Source organism: Berghia stephanieae, chromosome 11, assembly GCF_034508935.2.
Source record: "Berghia stephanieae isolate SIO BIC M18660-M18661 chromosome 11, UCSD_Bste_1.3, whole genome shotgun sequence".
NCBI lineage: Eukaryota > Metazoa > Mollusca > Gastropoda > Nudibranchia > Aeolidiidae > Berghia > Berghia stephanieae.
This window is the reverse complement of record NC_088370.1, coordinates 4,829,030-4,850,464: the sequence shown is the minus strand read 5'-3', so window position 1 is coordinate 4,850,464 and position 21,435 is coordinate 4,829,030. Positions and strand designations below refer to the sequence as shown.

Genomic DNA, 21,435 nt, shown 5'->3' with positions numbered 1-21,435 from the left:
TTAAACCACAGTATAAAAGGGACAATAAAGATAATTAATTTTTTGTTTAAAACTAAAACTAAAATTAAAAATACATCATATTTGACAAAATTAACTACACTACCTCAGGACTCACTTCTAAAGCTTTTTATTTTATAGTGATAACTCAAAGAGAAGAAATTGTACAATTTGTGTTAGTACAAATGTTTTTCTCTCTCTCTCTCTCCTGAAAATACACTCAAACTCAGAATTTTTATTTGTTTCCGTGACAAGCCTTGGGAATTAATTTTATTTTATTTAATATTGATTGTCATTAGTTCATTGCCATTGTATGGTGTGTGCTTGTTTTGATCTTTCCTATTCTATTTATATATATTACCACTAATCTGTTTTTCTTTTTTTGAAATTAAATTAATTGATTTACCTATTTATTTATTATTATTATTATTATTATTTATTTTTTTGTTTCTTTTGTTTTTGTTTGCTTTGGATTATTACTGATTCTAAAAATAGACCTTTGAACTATTTGAACTAACTAATACTACTTTCGTCATATTATTATTATTATATGAAATCGTCATTATGATTACCAGAATGCAGACAGCAAATTGTCTAGATTACTCCGAGGCCACTGTTTCTAATTATCATATATTAATGTTCTTATCTTTTGCCATGAAAGTACGAAATCAGCATAATTTGGGGGTAAGACTGCTGCCATTTTATTAATTAATACAGTTTTATTCCAATTGGCATGTATGTAGCAACGTAAACATATATTTGCAGGTCTGATAACACAAATTGTTATGGTCTCATTGTTGATGTGGAATCCACTCAATACTCAATCAAACCAATGCAAAATGCTCTCCATTTCAACAATGTTATAACGGGCCCATTATTATTCTATCCGGTTATCAGACCTGGTAATATATTTACATTGGATAATATGGGATGATTAAAAAAATTTTGTTTCATATATATGCCGTTTTACTTACAAGAATGCGTTCCCACTTATTATGTATGTACTTGCTTGCACAGTCACTAACTCACCAATACTCACTCATTCGATTGCTCACACATTTACTCAGGCGTCAATCCTTTCCTGGGAACTTAAAAAATTTTTTTTTTTTTTAATTGAGCTTTTATTTAGCGCACTATCCATTAAATGTGCTCAAAGTGCTTTACAAAGGGTCCCTGACCAACAGCAACATGTAACAAGTAGAACGAGACCATAGACAAGACTCTTCTAGTCATTCCATTTGTTGACTTGACTAGGCTGTGGGTTGTATTACAACAAACCTGCCACTTTCATTAGATTGGTATCTATTTACAGAATTTTTGGTTGCCAAATATGGTCAAAATACAGATTGCCTCCACTTTACTCAGATTTTTACCCCAAATTTTAAGGGAATATCATTGAAAAAGTTGTTTTACCTAGAAATAGATCTACAGATTGTTACTAAATTGAACTGCACAGATCTATTCTTACCTATTTTAAAAGTGGCAATTCAAAACTAGAAATAGATCTACAGATTGTTACTAAATTGAACTGCACAGCTTCTATTCGTACCTATTTAAAAAGACCATGATACAAATCTACAAGTCATTAATATTGAGTATCGTTTCGTTTGGCATCACAACGTGGTATGGAAGCTGTGGAACAAAAGAAAAATCCAAACTACATAGAACCCTCAGAGAGGCTTCAAAAATAATTAACACAGACCTTAGAAGCCTTGACACAACTTATATTAATGCAGTTGAGAAGAAATCTTTTAACATTATCAACGAAAAGAGGCATCCGCTGAACGAAAAATTCCAACTTCTGCGCTCCGGAAGACGGTATCTAGAAGCAAAATGTCGGACAAATCGACATAAGACAACCTTCATTCCAACCGCCATAAAATTAATTAACAAATCTTCTGTGGAAAAATGAGACAACCAATGAAAATAACGAGAAGCAGTGTCGTGAATCATCATCATCGACATTGCCGCCGTCGTTATCATCATCATCATCATCATCATCATCATTATCGTAGTCATCATCATCGTCATCATCATCATCATCATCATCATCATCATCATCATCATCATCATCATCATCATCATCATCATCATCATCATCATCATCATCATCATCACAATCATTGCCATCTTCTTCTTAATATAAGACACTATATTTATAATATGGTTATCTGCTGTCCCAGCAAATATATCGTATCGTTCTATCTGTCTGTGTGTGTGTATGTATATATGTATGTATGTATGTATGTATGTATGTATGAATGTAGGCATGCATATACGATGATATGCTGGTTTGTATGTATGTCTGCATGTATGTATGTATGTATGTATGTATGTATGTATGTATGTATGTATATGTGTTTGTATGTACGCTCATTTCTTTTGTATACACGTGTAGAAACAATGTGCAAGCGTGTATGTTCGTGTATGGCTGTGTCTGTATTTGTAAATGTGTTGATGTTCATACCATGAACCAAACTGAGCATTGTTTACCTCACATGAATTGCCTTTAATTTGGACAATAAAGATTATTATTATTATTATTATTATTAAAAGCGGCAATTCAAAACGGATTTATTTTCATTTTTATTTTTATTTCAGATTTTTTGAGTAAAATTTTAAATTTACACACATAGGTGTTTTATTTGATGTCTATTACGTACTTATATGGATATAACAACAGCCTCGAGAGTTCAGTCAGTCTTCAGCATTTTTCTTCTTTCGAAGCTCATTTGTAAATTTTTGTTTCATACTTACAATTTTATACTCTTTTAAGAGTGATGGAGAGATAGAGAGAGAGAGAGGGGGGGGGGGGGGGGCACAGGCAACTAAGTATGATAAAGAGGCGAGACAGACTGCATACTATTTTTAATTTTAATCACATCCACTCAATAACTATGTCAGTCTCAATATAGAACGCAGTTTTTGTTAGTTAGTTTCTTTGGGGTTTTTAATATTTTGTCTTCTTAGATAAAAATTCTTTCTTTTTTTTTGTTTTTAATTATTATTACTTAAATGCGCCTTTAGAGAAGAGATATAATGATATCTGGCAACTTGTGATAACAAAATTTTATTATCTGAAAGTAGTATGTGATAAGGCAGACAACCACTAACCCAGATACTGTATATACTATTGATATCTAATTCATTGATATTAGCATGATACATTGCACCAACCATTAACGACTTATGAAGCTACTTTTGATGCAGATATTATAATTATTAATTATCAATGCACGCCTTGAGATGACAAGGTCTTGTTATCTCGAGTTTAATTGATTAATTTCTTATCTGTCTCCATTGCTGGCAAGTTGTTAGTTTAGAGGCCTATTTGAGAAGAACAATAAAAGAAAAAAAGAAAAGAAAAGTCCCCCATAATTGAATCCATTTGGATCCATAAAAACACAGTGTATTTAATTTTATCTAGTGCTTTATTATCTATATTGCCTACGTTCGCCATGCCCCGTTAGGCTAATAGCAATACTGCCGTTTTATTAAAGAACACAGTATGTGCTATAGGGTTAACATTGCATATATACTGTGTTTTTAAAATCAACAGCAGAATAGTAATAGTGCACAGGATCAAATAAATAGAGTTAAGAGAGGATCTTTCAGCCTTCTGTTATGGGGTATGGTTTAAATAAAACATCTTGAGCATTTATATAGCGCACTTTCCACTAAACGTGTTCAGTGTTCATTACAAGGGGTCCCTAGCCAACAGCAACACTTAACATGTAGGACGAGACATTACACGACCTGTTAGAAGGCAAAATTACACCTATTTTTTTATAGACATAGACATCGTTGTTAACAGCCAGGTGGTACTCATTTAACACCTGGGTACGGTGAGAGAATGTGAGTAAAGCGCCTTTTCTGAAGACTCAACTATCTATGCACACAGATGGGCAAGATTATTAACCCCTAATTTGCTCACACTTGGACAACATGGGTGATTCCTGTTGACATCAGACATCTTGTTTGATGAATTATCTATATTTCTTCCTGGAATGCCTCGGCGACAAATTCTTATGATGTCGTGGCGGAAAGGCATATTAAAAAAAAAAAAAAATAAATTAGAAAAAGAATAAATATATATATAGGAGTTTAAGAGTTTGATACTTGTGTTAAGTTGACCACGTGTGAGAACTCTCTCTCTCTCTCTCTCTCTCTCTCTCTCTCTCTCTCTCTCTCTCTCTCTCTCTCTCTCTCTCTCTCTCTCTCTCTCTCTCTCTCTCTCTCTCTCTCTCTATCTTTTTTTTATTTGTTTCCCATTCTCTCCCTCACAACTTCTCTATCTCTAATTGCTTTTCTTCATATTGACTTCATCGACTTGGAACTGATTAACAAGTACAAGAGAACAATTAACCATCTAGCCCCTATTGTGAGCAAAGCAAGCAGGCACTCGTGAAATAGTCTTTAACTTAGAACCGAATGACTTGGGTGTTATTCCATTCTTTCATCCCAGAAATCAATGAGCTGTATGGTTTTAACTCACTCAACCCTATCATCGACTATCGTAGTATACCAGGGTTACTTTTACCCCATGCCTATTTATTACAATTTTCTGAGACAAATTATAGGCGTAATATCAAAGCTAATGTTTTTTCATTTTTACATGTTTATGGTAGTTGAATGAAACTATATATCCACATACTTATTTTTAATACATTTTTTTTTTCCAATTTTGAAAAGTAGCAAAATTCTCTAGGATTGAGTGAGTTAAATATGCCTTTGGACTGTTTAATGTTTTATGGTTAAGGGATGATTTACCTATGTTTTCTATTGTTTTATTTTTTTCCGATTGTTTTTGTCTCATGTTTGGAATTTATTATTTTTTTCTCTCCCTTTTATTGTCTATGAGTTTGGCTGTCAAAGTGTTTTTATTTAAACAAGTTTGGTAGCAGTTAACAGTTGTGTGTTGTGCGTATAATAATATAATATTATGGGAGTTTATTGGAAGTTTCAGGTTTAATGCTATTTGATTAGTAGTTCTTTCTTAATCTGTCAATAAGTTAAGTAACGTTTTCTGGTGGAATGGGAGAAAATATGTTGTTGTTGTTGTTGTTATTATGTACTATTATTATTGTTTGAGCACAGCTCTGGAAAGATCTGCGATGCTGTTCTGTGGTTTAGGCCTGTTTGCTTTTTCCGAGATAGACTCTAAATATAAAGATCCTGTCCTCCCCCTCCCCCCCCCCTCTCTCTCTATCTCTCTCTCTCTCTCTCTCTCTCTCTCTCTCTCTCTCTCTCTCTCTCTCTCTCTCTCTCTCTCTCTAATACTGTAGGTTTGGTGGGTTTTTTTTTTTTTTTTCTTTTTTTTTTTTCTTTTTCTGATTGTCGTACTAAAAGTCAAGTTTTGTATTTGTAACTTTATCAACCGACTCCCAAGAGGAAACGGTGTTGTTTGGAGATAAGCGAGATAACTATCTTCATTTATTTTGTCTCGTAGCCACCGGCTCTTAACTAATGGTTTGTGCGTCGTTAAGCCATACCTACCAACGTCATCATTGTCGTCGATGTCATTTTCAATTATCGCTGTCATAGTAGTACAGGGTAGTTAGCACTAGAATCACGCGCCATTGTCAGTCTTTTTTTTTTTTTTGTTCATTTACCTTTACTCCCGCTCCTCGGCTTTTCCTTCCTCCCGCCCCATTCTCTCACACAATCTCAGGATCAAAAAGACAAACAAACAAACAAACAAAAACCCAACAAGAAACAAACCATAATAAAGTTAACTTCAGTTGTCATTTTGTTTACTTCATCTTACTTGTTGATACCGGATAATGGATTTGTGCCCCCCGCCCCCTTCCCCCTTTTTTTTCAATCGACTCAATACAAACACATTATAGGCATTGATTATTTGTGTGCGCGATTTGTTGTGTCAGCTAAATACTTTATGCTCTAGTAGTAATAGTTTTATATTGTTTATGTTGTTTTTTGGTTTTTTTTTTTAAATCTTTTAAAAATATCTTACAAGACATTATTCCATCCCTTTCACTGCTGTAGATTTTGTTGTTGTTGTTTGTGTTTTTAAAATTCAAGCTTTGTTATTTAAATTGTCTCAGCTTTGCACATCTAAGCCACCTTGTCCTGCTTCTTTTTTATCCTCCTTACTTATACCATCGTTTCCTTTTTTTTACTTATCCATATATATATGTATATTTTAATCCAGATCATCACATTGTTAAATATTGACTTTCCTCTGTTGTTCTTATTATTTTATTATTTAGATTTTTTTTACATTTTAAATTTGTGAATGTGTTTTTCATTGCTCCGCCAAGGACGCTAGTTGTTATATTTTTCTCTTTTATCAAGCTGTCCGTCCATCCATCTGTTCTTCCATTTGTTCAATGGAGCGTTCACCGGATTGCGTGCGTATCCCCAGCCAGCCATCCGTTCATTCCACTTAATTATTCAACCATTAGTTTTTACCGATTCACAACATCTTTTCATTTCCTTCCAATTTTATTCCCTCTCGTCTCGTCGTCCATCCCTTTAACCCTTCGTCTGCTTATTCATTCATTTATGCATTCATCATTCATTCATTCATTCATTTATCCAAATAACATTTCCATCAATCTTAGATCCCTCAGTCCGTCAATTCTGGTCATCCATTTATCAATCCTTCCATTCATTCATTCACTAATGTCTATAAACATCCTTCCATCTTAGATCCATCGATTAATTCATTTAGCAATCAATACATTCATTAATTCATTCACTAATGTTTAAAAACACGTTTCCATCAATGTTACATCCATCCTTCCATCAATTCATTCATTTATCAATCAATTCATTCGTTCAATCATTCACCAATGTATAAAAACACATTTCCATCAATCTTAGATCCATCCATCCATCTATTTTTATTCAAGATACCAGGAAGACGTAACCAAGATATAATAATACATATATTAATTAAAGTCAAATCAGCTGTCTGTGATAAGTAGACAAAGAATTGAGGTCATGATGAACGAGTATCTCATGCTATAAAAGTCAATACTATTTTAGCAGTTGTTTGTCTGTAAATGTCAAAGTTCAACGTTTAAATACGAGTTTTTCCATCTAATGCTATAAAAGTCAATACTATTTTAGCAGTTGTTTGTCTGTAAATGATTAAATGTCAAAGTTCAAAGTTTAAATACGGGTTTTTCTCGAGTTCGACAGTCAACTGGTAAATCGATCGATATTTGAAGTAAAAGTTCCCTGGCCAAAATGAAAATGTAAAAAATTGATAAAAAGAAATTAGATTTGTTAGTGTACGAGGACATTACTGTCTAATGCGGTCAATTTGATGTCGTCTGTCTGCACGTTGACGTAACTAAGTCTGCAGTAAAAATAGTCGTGTTAAATGTTAAAAGCCTGGAGGCTAATAATGGTACATACCTAATCTAAGTTTTGAGTTTATTCCGGTTTCTGCAGCGTGAACCCAACATAAACCAATGACTTGTTCGCAAGCCCTCTCTCCCCGCGTGTTGTCTAGGCCTTTTGGCAGTTTAAAGAACGAGTTAGATATCGCCCCGAACGTAATGAATTGTGTAAAACTCATAATTATTAATATCATTTTCTCCCTTTAAAATAATTTTTTAAAGACAAATCTAAGCCAAGTTTCGTTCAGCGATGATTAAAAACCTTATGGTATTTTGTTAAATAACGAATGCTACTTCAATAACAGAGGTGAAATATGGCATTAAATCGAACATTTGAAAGACTATTCTAACATAACAACACACATTCTATCAACTGACACATACGAATAAAACTGAGGGTAATAGTAATACAATGAACGGTTCTAAAAGGCAAGATATTTCTCATAAAATTAGTTATAGCTGTTCAGCACACAAACTCATTGATGTTTAAATGACATTAAATCTAACATTTGTAACAATAATCTAATAACACGTATACTATCAATGGACGCATACGAATAAAGCCCGAGATAATACAGTACAGTAAAAGGTTCCATGCGAGAGATTAAAAACTCATAAAATAAATATTTCAATCTAGATTAATAGAGTTAGTATATAAATTAAAAAAAAAAACAACAATTGTGAGATGAACAAGAGGAGAGAGAGAGAGAGAGAGAGAGCATGTGACAGGGATGCCACTTTTCCGGTTTTAGCCGGAAATCCGGTTTTTTTTACCACCAGCCGGTTTTAATCCGGAACCTCCGGTTTTTGTCCGTCGTCACTATTCAAAAAAAAAAAATTTTTTTTTTTTAAAGAAGAAGAAAAAAATCGCAATCGAGATTTGAGCCGGAACTTTTTCGCGGGTGAATAATTTGGGCTGTCACCGCCAGTCGAATATTTGGGCACCTAAATGGTAGTTTATCTCCGCCCATCCCCAGCTCAATTCCTCCTTTGAAATTATTTTTTTGATAAACAGTGATTTTGAGAATTTCTCAGAAATTTTCCGCTTAATTTGCCGTGTCAAACATTTCCCTCAAAACCACAAAATCAGCATTATGTCTTTTGTCATATTTTGACACCTGTGCAATAGTCTCGTGAAATTTAGTGACGGTCCCGTTTTTATGACGTCGGGCCAGACTGAATGGCACCAGATGTCACAATTGACACAGACGACCAGTGGTGTTCTTTGATTAGCTAGTTGATGGTTGAAGGGGAAGGGGGGACACATCTCTCTTTATTTCTTTCTCAACCATCCATTAAATCATCTGGTTATACAGAGATAATACAATAGCCTAGAATAAAGCAATGGTGATTGGCTTAGTTTATTCTTCTTTCTTTTTACCTTTTGACTATGGCTTTAAATTTGTGAGATTCTTGGGTTGTATTTATAAGCTGAATAACCACTAGGTTTCGGTAAATAATAAAAGATATTGTAGCCTGCTTTATAAAGTAAAAATCAAAACAAAACAACACTTTCTGGCCTTTTATTTGAATAACATTGTAGGCCTTTAACATGTGGAAAGGACATTCATTAAATGTTTACAAAAAGTAAATTTATGTTTAATGATAAGAATGGATTTATACTAGTAATAGTAATATATTACATAATACCTATACAAAACTATGTTCCTGTTATTTTTACATTTTGGTTGCGTTTGACCGATAGACGGAGACATTATCCTCCTTTTTGACAAATTGCTATTATTATCACTGAATATAAAACACTCACCAAAACCACTACATCATCTCTACCACCACTACTATTACAACCACCACCACATCATCATCCCTACCATCACTACTATTACAAATAACACCACATCATCCCAACCACCAGTACTACTACAACTACCACCACATCATCATTCCTACCACAACTATTACAACCAACACCACACAATTATCTCTAAAAGACCACCACTACTACAACCACCACCACATCATCATCCCTACCACCACTACTACTACAACCACCATCACATCATCTTCTCTAAGACCACTACTTCTACTACTACTACTACTACAATCACCACCACATCATCATCCCTACCACCACTCCTACTACAACCACCATCACACCATCATCCCTAGCACCACTACTACTAAAAATAACACCACATCATCCTTACCACCACCACTACTACAACTACCACCACATCATCAACCCTACTACCACTACTACAACCACCACCACCACACCATCATCCCTAGCACCACTACTACTACAAATAACACCACATCATCCCTACCACCACTACTACTACAACTACCACTACATCATCATTCCTACGACAGCAACTACAACCACCACCACATAATCATCCATACGACCAGTACTACTATAATCACTACCACATCATCCCTAACACCACTACTACTACTACAACCACCACCACATCATCATCCCTACTACAACCACCAAATGTAATTACACTTTCAACTTTTGAAATTCTCCCGAGTCGTGTCAGAAATTGCTGCAAGACAAATTTTGGATCGCATCTAAGTGAATTTGAGTAAAGTTCAAATTTATAGGTTATGGTTGCATGGGTGGGTCATGATCTTCACAATGAAAAATTTTCTCCTTTTATGTGACAAGTCATTCTCACCCCTGATAGCTATTGATATTAGCTTGTCTATATTTTGTTTTCAGCACCTTATTTTATCAATTTGAAAACTGTTAACTCTCCTTTCTTTTGTGTGTTATTTGCTCTCAATTGAAATAATAAGTACTGAAACAATATTCCAAATTTGATATTTTTCAAATCCCTACAAAGCCCTTGACGTTGATTTGTATCTCGTGCGCGCAAATTTTCAGGCTTTTTTAATTTGCCTGGTGGCATCCCTGATGTGAGTTTTGATTAATAATAGGATGGTCCACTTGCTCCTATCGCCCAATTATTAATGGGACTAGGCTATCTGACCATTGGTGGTTGCACGAACATGGAGGTCGTACTACAAAAACAAAGAAAGATTTTTTTTATTTTTTTGAATGATTATAATGAACCAGACACAACTTGGAGTTCGAAACGGGTCCGTTTGCTTGTTAGTGTTAGTGGAGTGCTTTACCGATTGAGCCACAGAGGATGGGCCCTCCAGTGGGGTCATGACCGGAAAGTTAATCCATCCCTCCCGCCCCACCCTCTCAGTCGATGTCCTTCCGTAACTGGCTATATCTACTGTTTTGTGGCCTGTGGTCAACTTTATGTGGTCGTAACTCGATCTCTTTAAAAATTTCGGAATATTCATTCATTCATTCATTCATTCATTCATTCATTATTTCTTTCACTAATTTAATTAATGATATTTTTTATTTGTTTGTTTGTTTATTTATTTATTTATTTATTTTTGGTTTGAGAAGATGGGATGGCGATTGGGTGTCCTTACCGACGTGACACGATAGTTCGGCCAGGTTCTCCCACCTATTTAGACCTGTCGTATAGATAATCTACGTCTGTTTAACTCCATTTATCAATTAGTAAAATATATTTTTGCTGACCGAGGATTCTTACCCCGGGACGTCATAAAATTACCTGCTGTTCTCTCTCTCTCTCTCTCTCTCTCTCTCTCTCTCTCTCTCTCTCTCTCTCTCTCTCTCTCTCTCTCTCTCTATCTCTATCTATCTCTCTATCTCTCTCTCTCGTTAAACACCTAAAAACAAACATATCTCTCTCTCTCTCTCTCTCTCTCTCTCTCTCTCTCTCTCTCTCTCTCTCTCTCTCTCTCTCTCTCTCTCTCTCTCTCTCTCTCTTTAATCTTCCCGTTATCAGTTGTTGGTTTTGATCTCCACTCGTGTTATTTCAATTTATTTCAAGTTTGACACAAATAAATGAAATGTTATTTATCGACGGTCACTCTTTCACTGTAACTTGATCCAACGTTTCGACTTTAATCTCCCAGTCAAATGTGTATGTGCTACCCACGCCTTTACCCCGCTGCTGCCCACGTCCTCGTATATCGATATAGTCTAAATATGAAGCCTGAAATAAGAGGAAAGATAGATAGATAAATTGATACTGAGAGAGAGAGAGTGTGTGTATGTGTAGAGAGAGAGAGAGAGAGAGAGAGAGAGAGAGAGAGAGAGAGAGAGAGAGAGAGAGAGAGAGAGAGAGAGGACCGTTAATACACTTATCATTATCTTCAACCTCCTACATAAATAAAAGCCATAAAAGCCGTTGAATCTTGCAATCAATCACCCCCCCCCCCCCCCCCCCCCCCCCCCGGCCACCTATCTTTAACGCCGACAGTCGAAATAAATAGAATGTGTTGATGCAGCACATTCATTGATTCCGGTATGGTGTAATGTATGTTGTGTTCCCTTCATTCATATCAATTACTTATTTATTTCTTGTGGGTGTGTGTGTGGAGGGGGGGGGGGGGGGGGGGGGGGGGGGGGGGGGGGGGGGGGGGGGGGGGGGGTTACTGGCCATAATAATATGGTGATTTATGGCTATCGAATCGATTTGATCTCATTCATGCTTATAATTCTTTTGTGTTAGGTGGTGCGGTTGGTAGCACGTCTCTCTCTCTCTCTCTCTCTCTCTCTCTCTCTTTCTCCTCTCTCTCTCTCTCTCTCTCTCTCTCTCTCTTCTCTCTTTCTCTTTTCTTTCTCCCTTTCTCAACAACTGCTTCGAGTTTGGTTTTGTTGTTTTTTTTTTTTTTTTTTTTTTGTTTGAAGTTAATTCTATACCAGCTGATTAACTCTTCTAGATTGTTCAGTCTTGCGTGAAAATCATTTTCATTTAATGAGGGCCGAGCACATATCATAATATCTTCCATTAAGGCTTTTAGTGGAGGAATGCTCTCCACAATCGAGATCTATTGAGTCTGTGTTCCTGCTACGAGGCGTGTTTCAGAATTTAGTTTTCCTCTTCTATATCTTAGCTAATAAGCAACCCAGAACTACCAAAATGTGTGACAATATGACCTCCGTATTTCCGTCATATCTATGAAATCTCGATGCCAAATTGCAAATAGGTATATTGGTTGTCGTGTCATAGCGATGTGATGTGGCAAGTTTGTTGTATTTTTGCTCCTTGTCAAGCGAAATCAAAGAAAAGTTGCAGAGCAAAAAAACATTGATGCAACCTTCTCACGTTACGATTTTGTTCGGGTTTTCATCAAATTTTAAACTATTTTCGAAATACACGGAGATCTTTGTAAAGTTTTGGAGCCCCTTCAATTTAAACTGTTGAATGTGGTCCAGGGAAGTTGAAGACAGAAGGCTCGCAGAAAACGAGGAGAGAAGAAAGTGATGCACATCGGGTTTTTTTTTTTTTTTTTTTTTTTTTTTTTTTTTTTCTTTTTTTTTTTTTTTTAGACACGGCATTATTTTGAACCGACCTGTCTCACCTGGTCATACTGTTAACGAACACTCTTACATATTCGTTTTAAAAGACAAAGTGAGACCAGCGATATGAAAAGAAAGACCTACTTTGCCTGAGCCAGTTGTTATACTGCATTATGGCGTGTTTTTCGGGAATCTCTCTCTCTCTCTCTCTCTCTCTCTCTCTCTCTCTCTCTCTCTCTCTCTCTCTCTCTCTCTCTCTCTCTCTCTCTCTCTCTCTCTCTCTCTCTCTCTCTCTGTTTTCCAGGGCTTTGTCCACAGTTAACCTCCACTTCGTCTGTTTTCATTCTTCCAGTTTGATACGGGTGTTTATAAGAGGGGAAAAAACCCCTTTGTCCTAAGGACAGCAGACAAATGCGGCCCGTAACATAAAATAGACTGGAGGATCCACAGATAGATAGTATGCGCTTGGCTAAGAAGCTCATAACATTGCTATCCGGAAGTATAACGGGTCAACACACAAAACTGTGTGTATCCATGACGTTTATAGTCGGGTTAATACAGTTCAGTGAGCATTACTCATAAAATGCGGATAGCAAAAACAATAACAAAGACCTGAGTGACGTCATCTTCGAACTATCGATAGAAAGTCTCCGGGCCCACATCATAAGATTGTGATGAGCCAAGGTGGAGAGAAGAAGAGAACTATAGATAGATAGAAAGAGAGACATCCATCTAGATGGACAACTTCCGATAGAGTACACCCGTCTAGGAATATTGCGTAGATGCAAGACGAACATGCCATTGAATTAAACAAAAGTAATAACACAAATGTGTTAAAACAATGGGCATGATCTATATTACCTTTCCATGTGCTCGAGGTCATTGATGGTCACATTGGAATATGTGCTCAAAGTGAAAAGTGTTCACAGTTTTTGAAATATCTAACATCACGATTGGTCATTTTGTTCAGCTTGACATATTATGGGTATGTTTACAACTTTCATAAACAAAACAGCGTATTTACATCTCTGAAGAAATATCCTATCGTTGGACAGCAACAAATCATGTGTTTGATGACTTGGTTGGACGAAAATATTAATATAGATCGCTCCCATTAGTCATAAGTAATAACACAAATGTTTTAAAACTCTAGATTACGTTACCTCAACCCTCTCCGGTCGAAGCGATGCAAGGGATCTCCACCTGGTCCTGTCAGCAGCTATTCTTGGGACCATCTCGAGGGACAGACCTCTCTGTTTTAGGTCCCTCTCGACGGTACGTCTACTCCAAGTCTCCTTGGGGCGACCTCGCTTCCTCTTCCCTTGGGGTGTTCGTTAGGGGATGAGATAATATAATTATTATCTCTCTTAGACCATAACACAGTTCAGTTTAATGATTTTTTTTTTTTAAATTGCTTTACAATACAGATAATATATAGATTGTATGTACTTGGCTAAGAAGCTCATAACATTGCCACCCTGAAGTATAACCGACCAACACACAAAACTATGTGTAGCCATGAACTTTTATAGTCTGATTAATACAGTTTAGTGAGAATTACTCATAAACGTGGATGACAAACAAAACAATAACAAACCCCCGAGTGACGTCCACTTCATTCTATCTATAATGGGCGAATAATGATTTGTTGAAAGAAAGTTGTGTCGCTACTACGGAGGTTATAAAAAAGAAATTGTACTTCGTTCGTCTGCTCTCTTTTCGTGACTGGCGATGGGCGCATCTAAATGTTGAATAATGTATGAGCTATAACTTAGCTCTTTCCGATTCAATAAAATCTGGTCGTGTTTTGTGGGATGGCATCTCTCTCTCTCTCTCTCTCTCTCTCTCTCTCTCTCTCTCTCTCTCTCTCTCTCTCTCTCTCTCTCTCTCCCCCTGTCCCCTCTCTCTCTCTCTCTCCCTGTCCCCCCCCTCTCTCTCTCTCTCTCTCTCTCCCTGTTCCGCCTCTCTCTCTCTCTCTTCTCTCTCTCTTGTTCTTTCTTTCTTTCTCTCTTCCCTCTATAACTCTCACACATACACAAACACACTCGTATACTCAAATAGGTAGGCGGGTAGAGGCATGGATAGATAGATCTAGATAGACAGATGGATCTACATAGAGATATATTAACTAGAGTTCATAGAGTGCCTACGTGCGTGTTATTGTGACATCAAAAGGATTAAAAGCGTTATCCGATATTGAAAGCCATAGTCCTTAATACGGGCGCCAGTTCGCTCGTGTTAGTCCTGTTTGCTGATGAAAATTTTACCCCAAAACGTTTGCTACACGAACTTGTAGTTTTGATTTGAAGACTTGCACCATATTACAATTTACATGTCTTTAATCAAATCTGATATTGATCTATTAGAAAACATATTTTCTTTTCTCATCTCTTCCAGAGTGACTTACTCTATCACTGCAGTTGACCGCATACTCTGCAGCACCAGTTTCCTCGGGATAAAGGAAAGAAGAAAAAAAAACAAAAAACAAAAGAGACAACTGAAAAAAACCTCACGCTTGAAGTCTTTTGAAGGAATTGACAGCGATTCTTGTTTCTCTGGAAAGTTTCACAAAGTGGGCCTTCACTCCGGTCAGAATTTTTTTTCTTTCTCTCTTATTGTTTAAATTAAACCCCAGCATTGTCCATCATCTCTACGCAGGAACGCCTTCAGACTTGTTGGAATATCACGTGTTTCTTGGATTCGATTCCTGGTGATTTGATTGGTTTGGATTGTGTGTTTATTTTATGAGACGTATTTTGTTGTTGTCTCCTCTTGTTAACACGAGTTAGTTAACGTCAACGGTATTATATTATATCACTTCAAGGATGGTGAGTAAAATTAGCGTTTATATTATTAGTTATTGGGTATTGGGACAGGCTTTCTTTTGATTATGTGTATAATTAGCGTTGTTCGTTTACTGTGTTAGGGCTTAACCTATGTTATGCGCCTAAACCATCCTGATGGAGGGATGTTTGGCGCACTATTAATCTATATTATTATTATTATTATTATTATTATTATTATTATTATTATATTATTATTATTATTATTATTATTATTATTATTATTATTATTATTATTATTTGCTTGCTTCGGTTTTAAAAAAATGTTTAATGATGGTGGTGATGGTAATGATGTTGATGAAGGTAATTATGGGGGTGACGAGGAGGAAGAGCAGCAGCAGCGGCAACGACAGGCGGCTGAGAGGGGGGACTGGAGGAGGAGATAGAGGACGAGGGGGGGAGGTGGTGTGTATACGGATAATAATGATGATCATCGTGATCATGATAGTGGTAATAAAATCAGAAATTAGGTCATTTCTATCGTGAGCCGAATCGCTATTAAATAAAACTCTAGATAGTCCCGATACAATCGCATGGTATCAAATGGCGATTATTATACAACAGCAGCAATAACGAAGACAACAGCAATAACAACAACAAGAGTAATAATAACAACATAAGCAGCAACAATAACAACCTCAATAACAACGAATACTAAATGTTACAGCTGGCCACATTTCAGACCCATGCACCTACCATACTACAAAATAAGTCATACATAGAGAGAGGCAGAAGGAAAATTGAATGAAAAGAAAGTAATAGGAGAGAGAGAGAGAGAGAGAGAGAGAGAGAGAGAGAGAGAGAGAGAGAGAGAGATAGAGAGAGAGAGAGAGAAGTATGTTTTCACTATTGACAATTAAATAAAAACGAAGAATGGTTTTGGTTTTCGATTTTCGCACTCTTGCTACTTCTTTATCTGTTGTTTTCAAAATAGCTTTAATCCACTTCAGCGGCAACGTATCTAGTTTTGTTTTGATTTTTCTATCGATTGATTCCTCCCCCTCCCCCCACTCACCTCCCCCATTTCTATTACATTTCTATTACATTTGTTTAGTAACGCGTCAAATGTTTTCGTGTGAAGCCATTGAATGGCCTGAGTGAGAGATAAAGGGCAATACGTAGATTAATCGATTCAGGACTAAGGGTTAAAAATAACTCACAGTATTTATTTTTACACGCTTTTAAAAATAATTTATTATCGGGATGAATAGTGTTTTGTTGTGATCACTTCCTGCTCTCTCTCTCTCTCTCTCTCTCTCTCTCTCTCTCTCTCTCTCTCTCTCTCTCTCTCTCTCTCTCTCTCTCTCTCTCATCTCTCTCTTTTTCTTCCTGCTCTCTCTCTCTCTCTCTCTCTCTCTCTCTCTCTCACCCCTCTCTCTCAATCTCTCTCTTTTTCTTCCTGCTCTCTCTCTCTCTCTCTCTCCCCCCTCTCTCCTCATCTTCCCTCTCTTTTTTCTTCCTGCTCTCTCTCTCTCAATCTCTCTCTCTCTCTCTCATCCCTCTCTCTCTCTCAATCTCTTTTTCTTCTTGCTCTCTCTCTCTCTCTATCCCTCTCTCTCTCAATTTCTCTTTTCTTCTTCTGCTCTCTCTCTCTCTCATCTCTTCTCTCTCTTTTCTTCTTGCTCTCTCTCTCTCTCTCATTCTCTCTCTGTCTCTCTCTCTCTCTCGCACCCACACACACACACACACACACACACACCAACGCATATTATATTCAATAACGGGGATTACAACTAAAACTTGGCCCAGCAATCCGTTAGAATGACATTAAAAGATTTTAAGACTAGAATTAGAATGTATTATTCTATTGAATGCCGGGTAATCGCTATAGATAGTTCGCAGATGACGTCACTCATGTCTTTGTTATTGTTTTTGCCATCCGCGTACTTCTCACTAAACTGTATTAACCAGACTATAAACCTTCAAGGTTACAGACAGTTTGTGTGTTGGCCAGTTTTACTTCCGGATGGCAATGTTGTGAACTTCTTAGCCAAGTGCATACTATCTATACATATTTATATTGCGGGCTCAATGCTATCTGGTAATAACAAAAGACCTTTTTAAACATTTTGGCCGGGGATGCTGACTCTATGTAAAAAAACAAAACAAACTAGAGCTTTTATATAGCGCAATATCCACTAAATGTGCTCAAAGCGCTTTACAAAGGGGCCCTGACCACCAGCAACAGTAACATTTAGAACGAGACATAACGCCTGTTAAGCGACACTACAATTTTTTTCCGACAGAGACAACGCTGTTAACGGGCATTTTACACCTGCGTACGGTGAGAGAATGTGAGTAAAGAGTCTTTTCCAAGGACTCAACTATGCGGCCGAGCGATGCTCGAACCCAGGACCTTCCGATCCGAAAGCGAGTGTCACACCACTAGACCACATAGCCGCACGTGTATCGCATTGATAGATTAAAATGACCCCCCACTATCTGTTCAAAAGTGACTTTTTTGGTGTCTCGGGCTTAATACGTTTTGACAAGTTGGAGTCGTATTCTTAATATTTTGTTATGGATTTAAAAATTTCTTAGCTATTTTAAAAGATAAGTTGATTTGTCATTTTATGAACAGAATGTTTCTGTTGCGTAAACAATGTTTGACCTGGGATTTCTATTCTTCTTTTTATTCTCTCTCTCTCTCTCTCTCTCTCTCTCTCTCTCTCTCTCTCTCTCTCTCTCTCTCTCTCTCTCTCTCTCTCAAGTGCTTTCTATCATCCGACTTTTACGGAAATCCGTACTTTCTGCCAATTATTTACTCTCTCTCTTCTTTGGCCCCATCGCTGGGTTCTATAATGGATTTTCCCTGATTCATGAAATGATGATTAATATGATCATTTTATTACCCCCCCCCCCCCCCCCCCCCCCAATAATCATCAACAACAAATAACAAGGTACATTAAAAAGCAAACAAAAAGTGTCTTAATCTAAAAAAAAAAAAGGGTCTTAATCTATCCCGCTGTAAATTGCGTAAATGGAGTTTGATTTGAAAGACATGTGATATTTATATTGTCAGCGTGTTCTTGTAACATTATTCTCTCAAGACACATTATGATGATTTTTGATCCTCTCAACGCGTTTTTGATTTTTGTTTTTGTTTGATTTGATTTTTTTTTTTTTTCAAATTTACTTCTGGGAAGAAGAGAGAGAGAGAGAGAGAGAGAGAGAGAGAGAGAGAGAGAGAGAGAGAGAGAGAGAGAGAGAGAGAGAGAGAGAGAGAGAAGGGGGGGGGTTAATTATATTTTTCTTTCTTTTACATTACGTTGGAAGCGATGATAACACCTGGTTGAGACAGTCGGTCACATATCGACGATCTCCGGATCAAACCTCTGAAGTCATCAGAGGTCTGTTCCGCCCAAAATTAAATAAATCATGGTGCGCAAATCTCGTATATACTTATAGTTATAGATAGTATGCGCTTGGCTAAGAAGCTCACAACATTGCCATCCGGAAGTATAATGATCCAACACAAAATTATGTGTAACCATGATCGTCAGGTGAATACAGTTTAGTGAGAATTACTCATAAACACGGATGGCAAAAACAATAATAAAGACCTGGTTGACGTCAACTTCGAACTATCTATCTATAGACTTCAGAGTTTTGGCCCGCCGTCGTGAAAATCGGGACTTCACAGGTTTCATCCTCCGACCATAATAATATATTTAAATGCGATTTTATGTATTTGTTGACGGGAAAGGCAGAAGAAGCCTATTGAAATTGGGAGGGGGTAGATTGCCGAGATCTATGAACGTCGTACAGTCATAATTAATTACGCCTATTTATCAATATATTAAATGCATGCGTTATATTAATATAATATATATGTAATAATACGCGTGTCTGTCTACACGTCAAAACTGTATTGTAATGGTATTATATAATTGTGTGTCGTGATATTTATCATATTTTATTTTTGTTTCATAATATTATTTTGGACGATAGCTCAGTACAAAACAAGAGGTTTTGCGATGTGTGCATGGTGCAGGTGTGTTGTTGCAAGATAACTCTTCTAAGTAGGCACGGGACTTGGAGGTCTTTTTAATGTAAACAAACTTATCTGGCTGTGTGTGTGTGTGTGTGTGTGTGTGTGTGTGTGTGTATGACCATTCGTCTCCATGCACCTCAGTTTGAGAATTGTACTACAAACTTATATTTCTTCTTTGTTCGTAGGTTTCTCCTTTGTTCGACGGAGAAGGTATTTTTGTTCCTTGGTCTTTTGCGCTTGGAACTTTAGGAACTTAGATCCCCCCCCCCCCCCCCCCCCCCTTTTTTTTTTTTTTTTTTTTCTCGCGGCCCACTGCGACTGACACCTAAATTATCTTACAATGGTCTTTTAGTGGAGAAAACTTTAAAGATAGACTTTACCCTTGGATGAATTAAGAAAGGTAATTTTTTTTTCTTCTAATAATTGTGTTCTACCTTATTTAATTTGTTTAAATTGCTGAATAACAATATAAAAAGTTTTTCCCTGTAAAGTTTCAATAAAACTAATAGACAAAAGAAAAATGAATATAACAACTTCAAAAAGAACAAAATACTAAACAAGGAACGTTTCAGGCTCAAAACATTCTTCAGCCAACAACAGAATACAATAAAAACATAAATACATTACTAAATTCCAGAGAAATTTAATTAGGTCCTGTCCGTCTGTAGGAGAAAACTTTTTAAATAATAAAACGGTACAAAGTTGAGTCGACATCATTGGCCGCAACACTTGAGTTCATTGGTAAGGGGGTCTGGTCTGTCTGTCTGTTTGCGTAAAAGTTCAGTAACTTTTTGCCTCCCCTGAATTGGTAACCCTGACGATGACTTGTAGAAGTTGTGGCGAATGAAATGAATCAATTTCCAAATGGCATGATGAGGAATATATTATGTACCACTGTTCAGCGCATTGAGCAGGGAAAATCAGAGGATTTTGTGCTGTGTAAATGCACATAATATAATATTTAAATAGTCATATCCTGGTTTGGTTGACAAGATGGGATAGGTGACTTTTTATAACTCGGGGAACAAAAATGAAAAATCCCATCCTTTACAGTACATACAGGAGGTTGACAACGATATTATTTATGCAAATACAGAAATCCAATATAGCGTGATCCAAACTTAGCGTCGATAAGCAATCTCAAACTTGAGTCAACCAACAAAATCAATAGTTATTCGATAGTGTCCTTATAAAATCAAATATGTAACATGAGCGGCTATGTCTGTGGTCTAGTGGTATGGCCCTCGCTTTCGGATCGGAAGGTCCTGGAGCGCGAATCCCATTCTGTGTGCGGCGCATAGTTGAGTCCTTGGAAAAGGCTGTTTGCTCACATTCTCTCACCCTATTCGTACTCAGGTATAAAACGAATACCCGGTTGTTAACAGCGTTGTCTCTGTCGGAACTTACTTATTTACTTACTTATCCGAACCAGCGACCACCTGAACTCTAGCCCTTTGGTCTTGTGCCATGACGTAGAAGTTAGACGTCTTTTGTAGTTGTTCCAGGTGATTATAAGGTCGGGGGAAAAAATTGTAATAATATCACCTTACAGGCGTCGTGCCTTATCTTACATGTTAAGCGTTGCTGTTGGCTAGAGATCCGTTATAAAGCGCTTTTATCACGTGTAGGGGATAATATTACACTGTATAAAAGCTCACGTTTTTAAAATAAATATCACATGTCCGTTATCGACTGACATTGAAAGACTGCTCTTGAAATTGGAATCTGGATACCCTACTTATTGTGTTCCTTATTTGATCGTAGCCATCGTAAACTTATAGCCTGACACTGACCGAAAAAATGACGTCAAAATGCCAGTCTTTTGCCACAAGCTAACGACAACTCACTAGGCGGTGCAAAAACCAAATAATGACTTCAAAATGCCAGTCTTTTTGGGTTTCAGTG

The 21,435-nt window shown here is 36.8% G+C and overlaps 1 protein-coding gene and 1 long non-coding RNA gene across 2 annotated transcripts in view; both read left to right on the top strand.

Annotated features, from left to right (window-relative positions):
* LOC144956454 (uncharacterized) overlaps positions 1-21,435 on the top strand; it is a 150,065-nt gene that overhangs the window by 5,883 nt on the left and 122,747 nt on the right. The window lies entirely within an intron of this gene.
* Positions 1-21,435, top strand: part of LOC144957059 (phosphatidylinositol 4-kinase beta-like) — a gene marked incomplete in the record, with an annotated part of 70,793 nt that overhangs the window by 2,508 nt on the left and 46,850 nt on the right. The window contains 1 exon segment of the mRNA XM_078888023.1: positions 15,091-15,105.